Source organism: Myotis brandtii, unplaced genomic scaffold, assembly GCF_000412655.1.
Source record: "Myotis brandtii unplaced genomic scaffold, ASM41265v1 scaffold708, whole genome shotgun sequence".
Lineage (NCBI taxonomy): Eukaryota > Metazoa > Chordata > Mammalia > Chiroptera > Vespertilionidae > Myotis > Myotis brandtii.
The window spans coordinates 838,279-846,186 of record NW_005370777.1 but is presented as its reverse complement, the minus strand read 5'-3'; the positions used below and the strand labels follow the sequence as shown (position 1 = coordinate 846,186).

Here is a 7,908-nt window from a genome sequence, read left to right as displayed (position 1 = left end):
TACCCAGCTTGATGAATCTACAGATTTTACAAACTGTTCACAGTTACTGGTTTACGTGAGGTATATTAGTGATGGACACTTTAAAGATGAGTTTCTTTTTTGCAAACCTCTTGAAACGACAACTACTGCACGTGATGCATTTGACACAGTTGGTTCATTTCTGAAAGAGCGTAAGATCTCTTGGGAAAAGGTTTGTGGTGTTTGCACAGATGGTGCTCCAGCTATACTAGGATGTTGATCTGGATTTCAACGTTTGGTACTGAACGAGTCACCAAAAGTCATTGGAACTCACTGTATGATTCATTGGCAAATATTAGCAACGAAGACGCTGCCACAAGAGTTACAAGAAGTAATGAAAAGCATCATAAGTTGTGTCAATTTTGTAAAGGCAAGCACTTTAAACAGTCGACTGTTTTTGCAACTGTGTAACGAGTTGGATGTGTCAAACAATGCTCTGCTATTTCACACTGAAGCGAGATGGTTGTCGAGAGGAAAAATTTTAAAACGTGTTTTTGAGCTTCGTGATGAACTCAAAACGTTTTTTAATCAGAAAGCAAGACCACAGTTCGAAGCACTTTTTGGCGATAAAAGTGAACTGCAGTAAATAGCTTACTTGGTTGACATCTTTGCCATCTTGAATGAGTTAAATTTATCACTGCAAGGACCAAATGCAACATGCCTCAATTTGTCTGAAAAGATCCAATCATTCCAAATGAAACTTCAGCTTTGACAAAAAAAATTGGATGAAAATAAAATTTACATGTTGCCTACCTTATCTGCTTTCTTTGAGGAATATGACATTGAACCAGACAAAAGGATTACAATGATAATTTCTGTGAAAGAACACTTGCACATGCTTACAGATGAAATTTCATCGTACTTTCCAAATCTACCTGACACCCCATTTGCACTTGCCAGAAGCCCATTCACAGTCAAAGTTGAAGATGTTCCTGAGACAGCACAAGAGGAGTTCATTGAACTTATTAACAACGATGCCGCGAGAACTGTTTTCTCTACAATGCCAGTTACAAAATTCTGGATCAAGTGTTTGCAGTCATATCCTGTTCTGTCTGAGACTGTGTTGTGCCTTCTTCGTCCATTTCCAACAACTTATCTTTGTGAAACAGGGTTTTCCAGCTTGTTGGTTATCAAGTCTAAATACAGAAGTAGACTTGTTGTGGAAGATGATCTTCGCTGTGCTCTTGCAAAGACTGCCCTGAGAATTTCTGAACTGGTGAGAAAGAAGCAATCTCAACCTTCGCACTGACATTGGCTTTTTACACATACTGTCGTAAAATGTAGCAATGTAGTTTACTGTTGTTATATTAAGACTGTTACCCATGCTACACCATGCTTCAAGACAAAATTTCATTTATTTGTAATTAGAAATAAATATTTCACAATATATAATTACATATTGTTTTTGTGATTAATCACTATGCTTTAATTATGTTCAATTTGTAACAATGAAAATACATCCTGCATATCAGATATTTACATTATGATTCATAACAGTAGCAAAATTACAGTTATGAAGTAGCAACAAAAATAATTTTATGGTTGGGGGTCACCACAACATGAGGAACTGTATTAAAGGGTCACGGCATTAGGAAGGTTGAGAACCACTGACTTATCCACTAAAATGAGTAAAATTAAAAAGACTGACCATACAGCTCAGCCTGGTGACTCAGTTGGTTGGAGCATCATCCCATATACCAAAAGGTTGTGGGTTCAATCCCTGGTTGGGATGAATGGTATGGGAGGCAACCAATCGATGTTTCTCTCTCACATCTATGTATCTTCTCTGTCTCTCTCCCTTCCTCTTTCTCTAAAGTCAATGAACACGTCATCAGGAGAGGGTGTAGGGGGAGGAAGGAATGATACTGACTGTTGTTAAAGATATGAAGCAAGTGGAATTCTCATATACTTGCTAGTGAGAATATAAAATATACACTGGAGCCACTCTGAAAAGCTGTTTAGTAGTTTCTTAAAAAGTTATTTATATGTACCCACACATAACCCAACCATTCTACTAGATATTTACCCAAGAGAAATGAAAAGCATATGTCCTCACTAAGACTTACACACGATTGTTCACAGCAGCTTTATTTTAATAGCTACAAACTGGAAATAATCCAAATGACGGTCAACAGGTGAGCAGCAACAAGTTATGGTATATCCACAGTGGAATATAAACAGCAATAATATATAATGCATAAAACCAAAATAGATTAATTGTAAAATAATTATGCTGCAGGGAAGAGGCTGGGGGAAAAAAGTATACTATGTGATCATTTATATAAAATTCTGGAAAATGCAAACTAATCTAAGCAAAATAAAATATATTATATAATAATGAAAGACAAAGCAGGAGAGAAGGAAGATTACAAAGAAGTATGAAAAAACTTGAGGGCATATGTCAAAATATCATCAAATTGTACATCTTAAATATGTGCAGTTGATTGTTTATAAATCAATTATATTTCAATAAAGCTGTTTAATAAGACATATATAGATGTAGCTATATATACTAGTTATACAAGATTGGATTAGTTTCTTTATTTACATATAATTAAGCCAAATAAATTCTGTATATTGGGTCCTGGGAATACTCAGAAAAGGGTAATTTATCCTAAGTACATCCTGATATAGGTAGAGTCATAGGTAGTGTTCATACTAGCAAAAAAATATCAAATAATTTTCTAATTGGAGCACCTAAATAGTTCCTCTAATCTAAAGTCCTCATTTTATAGTAAAGAATTATAAGCAAATTTGTACAATTTTAACTTACAAGGTATCTTAGTTAAATTCCATTATCATACTGACCAATTTTCAATTCAACAATATTTTAGGATCAATTACCCTTCCATTATCATACTGATCAAATTTCAATGCAACTGAACATTTACTAGGCACTATAGGAGTACATGGCAATTTTCACCCTCGATCTCAATTTGTGAGGCTTATTAAATATTTAAGGCATAAGTATTATTACTATGAAACCTACAATGTCAATAATGGAACAAGGATCAAGGAAGGTACACACATAATAAATTACCTTTCTTTTAACATTCTCAATTTACAGACTTTGTTTGGCTTGGGTAGTTTTGTAATATGCATGTAAAGAATCAATCTTATCTAACCAGTTTTTCCACAAAAACATGTAAAGAATGGAAGAGGTTGAAAATTGGTAGGCTGTGAGCTATGCTTTACCCAGAGATATGTTTTGTCTGGCCTGCATAGTGTGTTTTAAAAAACCTGATTTTGTGGCTAACATTTAAAATGGGTGGACCTTTGCCCTGGCCAATGTGACTCATTTGATTGAGCGTCATCCCATGCACCGAAAAGTTGCTGGTTTGATTCCTGATCAGGGCACATACCCAGGTGGCATGTTTGATCCCTGGTCAGGGTGCATGTGGGAGGCAACTGATCGATATATCTCTCTCATAGTGATATTTCTCTCTCTCTCTCTCTCTCTCTCTCTCTCTCTCTTTCTGAAATCAATAAAAACATTTATTTTTTTAAAAATGGATGAACCTTATATTGAAATCTGGGTTTCTGAATTTTTGAAACATTGGAAGATCTGACACATACATCCTTCATGGCAAAAACTGAGTGTTGACTAGGCTCTTGGGCAACTTAGATAAATAAGGCGTAATTAACTGCTTTCAAAGACATCAGAGTTTATCACTAGAGACAAGCACACAAACAAATCATCGCAGTACATTAAGTTCTTACTATGTGCCAGGCACTGTGTGACAGATATTACCATAAAAATGAAATAGGATAAGAAGTAGGCACAAGGGAAGAGGTGATCAATTATGTTAGAAAGAATACTGCTTTGCGCCCGGCCGGCATGGCTCAGTGGTTGAGTGATGACCTATAAATCAGGAGGTCATGATTCAATTCCTGGGCAGGGCACATGCCCAGGTTGTAGACTTAATCCCCAGTGGGAGGTGTGCAAGAGGCAGCCGATCAATGATTCTCCCATCATTTATGTTCCTATCTCTCTCTCCCTCTCCCTTTCTCTCTGAAATCAATAAAAATATATATTTTTTAAAAAAAGAATACTGTTTTAGGAAGGCTTCAAGGATGAGGCAGCACTTGAGCTGTTTTAAGAGTAAGAGTTTTTAAGAATAAGAGTAAGGACATTTCAAGTAAAGCAGCAGCACATTTAAGGCTCACATACAGTAAGCAAAGATGAAGTACAAGGCATCAGGTAGTTTGGAAAGAAATGATAAGCCTTGAAAGATGGACTGAAGCCAGATCATGAAGGACTCTTTGTTATCCCATGTCAAGAAATGTGTGTTTCATCCTACACTTTAGTATTGTTCCCAAAGTGCCACTTCAGAAAATTGCTCATGATTCAACGCAGGTGGAAGAAGTAAAAAGGGAAAGGCTATGACAGCTGACCCAATTACTAACTCAACTAGAGGGACTCTACTTTTGTCTATTTTATGCAGTGACATTCTATTTTAATATGTTTTGGACAAAAATCCTAGTTTTTATCAGGAAATAAAATAAGATTAGCATTTTGGAAAGATCTCTCTGGTAACAGTGCCAAGGATGAAAAATGAAATATGAGACCAGAAGGGAACAAGAATACTTAGTTGCAATAACTGATGCAAGAAATTATGAGTTAAATCTGAGTAGTGACAACAGAGATATTCAAATATTACTGATATCTACTTTATGCCAAGAAGTCAGCTATGTGCTAGGTTCAGGAGAAAGAACATAAATTCAAGAATTATTTAAGTATAAAGGAATCATAACGGATTAAAATGAGAAGGTAAAGAAATTAGCAAGTACTTAAGCTTGGTAGGTAACTTGAATAGCTGTGGTTTAAACTCAGAAAGAAATCATAACACCACATCTCAACAGGCTTAGTACAAGCCAGGCCAAAAAAGATAGGTAAGGAGGTGCAATCTAGAAAAAGCAGAGGATTACAGTTATGACTATACTTCAGGAGCAAAGGTCCCAGTGGATTTGCTAGAGGTATATACAAAATCAGAACTATCTTTGAATGCCATTATAAACAAGTTCTTAACCATCAATATCCTAGAGAGAATCTCAAAGGTTTCACTAATGGTCTACCTAAGTAAGGTTAAAGCATGGCATCTCTCTCTTGGCAATTATGAGACCCAGATACCGAAACGATAGTATGGAATCAAGGCAGACAAGAATATTGAAAAACAGTACTTATCATCATACCTATACAATTGCTAGCTAACATATGGCCACAAGTTTATCAACTGTCCCATTACTAATAGGGTATGTATGTAATGAGTTGCACAATTCCACACATGGCTATTCTTTAAGTATCAATTTCTTACTAGACTTTTAGAATAGGTTCAAAATATTTATGTGGATGTATTTTCCAAGCATTAGAAGTAGTCATTGATATTGAGTTTCTAGGATTTTCATAGAACCCTAAATTGAAAGAAATTCAGCGCCATTTCCACATGAATCTGGTTTTATAACCTAATTGCTTTCTCTGATAATGAATTTTTTAAAAGGAACAGGGTGGAGGAGAAAAAGAATGGGGTGGGGAGCCCTTATATTCTTCAAAAATGAAACCTGTTTTCACTGCTGCTCATGAGTTATTTCAATCTCCTTAATAAAGAATATAATGAACATTAAGTACACAAAATAAACTCTTAAATCCTTCAGTAAGAGAATTGATCAAAACATTTTCTTTATCAAAAGAGCCTTCATACCTCATTAATTAAACAGACTATGAAGACTTACCCATTAAAGAATGCTAATTGCTATTTCCAAGTATCTGACTCTAAATTATAAAACTCTTCTTTTGGCAACATCAGAAAGAGCCGATTATAAGTGCATTGCCAAACCTAAGATATTAGAAAAGATATTCTAAGAGAGGAATTGCACGAGCCTGTAGCTACATCGCTGCTGTGTTTTTGGGGTTTTTTTTTAATGCAATTGGTATCTGACTAAAATAATAAGAATTAGAAATTGCTCTCTAAGTATCTTTGAGATGGGCATAAGTGCTCATATTTATAGAAAGAAAACAAAACCGTGGGGAATAGAATTATTACCTGAGGGCAGGAAATTTCAGACAAAAGGTCCCTATTCCTGGTGAAAGCAAGTAGCCAGTTGCCAAGGTTTCTTAGATTCCTCTGGTACTCATTTGGGTGATTATGAAATTCCCAGCACATCAATCTCCACAGCCAGCAGGGATCGCTGCAGGGAATGGGTACACAGGGGACACAGAAGGGAGCAAGTTTAAGGGAAGGAAGAGGAAAGGAATGATATGATAAAAATATTTAGCTGTGATTCATTTCGAAAAAATACAGTTGTATTTCACACTGGATTAACTAAAGACAAATACTGCTAAAATTCTAAGATAAACTAACTATTTATGATTTCTTCATTCTCCTTACCAGTGGAATTACTACTATGCTATTAAATTAATATGTATTTTTTAAATTTTATATTAAAATTCTAATTAACAAAAATGAGATGGCTATATTGTACAAAAGTTATACAAAGACTGAACTGTATAATTCAACATTAAATGAAACCAATTAGGACAAGCACTCTAAAAAATACAAATAGTCAAGTTAACTGTCAAAAGGCCCAGTTAAAACTAATAATCCTCACTTCATTTCATAGAGAATACTAAAGTTACCTATGAAAAATAACAAAACAAAAAAGAAAGGAAAATCCAGCAATAAAAGACATCTGTATATTCAAAAATAAATAGGAGAAATACAGTATTTATCAGGAAAAAAAGTTTTGAATCTAATTTTTTTGGATATGAATCAACTTTTTAAACCAGCCAAAAATGGATTCAGGGTAACTAATTCATGCTCTATGTATCCTATGAAGACCAATGTATTATAGTTATTTCTCCAGTCAGCTAAATATGTTTCTGAATAACTGCTATTTATCACAGTACTATGGCAGTTGTTAAAGATACAATGGAGAACAAGACAAGCATAGTCACTGTCCTCAGAATTCAGAGCCTATCAGGATGATTCTGCCCTTTAAAGAGATGACAATCTGCAGAATTAACAAATAAAACAAACAATATATTTTAAGACCTAAAACATTTCAAAATGAAGATGAACAGTGAAGACCAGCCTAGTTAAAGTTGCCTATGAAGATGTACAAGTATAAAATGAAGCCTGATAGGATGTCCTTCCTGAAGGGACACAATTTGGCTATAGGAAAAAACAAAAGGTGGGTGAAAAAGTGGGAATGGGGAAAGAAATGTAGCATTGGGAAACAATGAAAAATAAAATTGCAGCCAAATTTGGAGGACCTAAGTCATCCTTGACGTCTCTACATACTTGCCTTAAATACTCTCTTGGTATGCATGCTGTAGTCAGATAAAATAGATTTAATAATTATCCATTTTATATCACCAAGTTGTCATTTATGTGCTTTATTTCATTACTGCTTTACAATTTTCTCTGACACTTGGACTACCTCCATCTCATTGTCTCTAATTCTTTAAAAGTTGCAGATAGTACACTGTGCCTCTCTCAAAAAAACTAATATTTTACCTTAAATTCTATTTACTCACTCATCTACCATATTGTTTTCAGAAGACATTCCTAAGTCTTAGTTTTATTTATATCTTACAGTACCTTCTTTAAATACTGGTAGGAAAAATAAATGAATGACTTATCAATGAGGATATTTATAGTATTTCTTAAAGATAAATCTTACATATTATGAATGCCCCTTTTTATAGTGTATTTCATCCTATCTAATAAAAGAGAAACATGGTAATTAGCCGTACCTCCGCTACCCTTCCCAGGCGAAACACAGGGTGATATGCAAATTAACTGCCAGCCAAGATGGCGGCCGGCAGCCAGGCAGCTTCAAGCGAACATGAGGCTTGCTTGCTTCAGTGACGGAGGACTCCAACATTCCCCG

The 7,908-nt window shown here is 35.0% G+C and overlaps 1 protein-coding gene across 5 annotated transcripts in view; it reads right to left on the bottom strand.

Annotated features, from left to right (window-relative positions):
- Window positions 1-7,908, bottom strand: part of UHRF1BP1L (UHRF1 binding protein 1-like) — a 79,338-nt gene that overhangs the window by 60,560 nt on the left and 10,870 nt on the right. Inside the window, exon 2 of one of the 5 annotated variants that reach the window (XM_014530036.1) lies at window positions 6,060-6,204. The exons of the other annotated variants lie outside the window; for them this stretch is intronic. The gene's annotated coding sequence lies outside the window, so the exon portion shown is untranslated. The remainder of the gene's footprint in view (window positions 1-6,059; window positions 6,205-7,908) is intronic. 5 annotated transcript variants of the gene reach the window in all.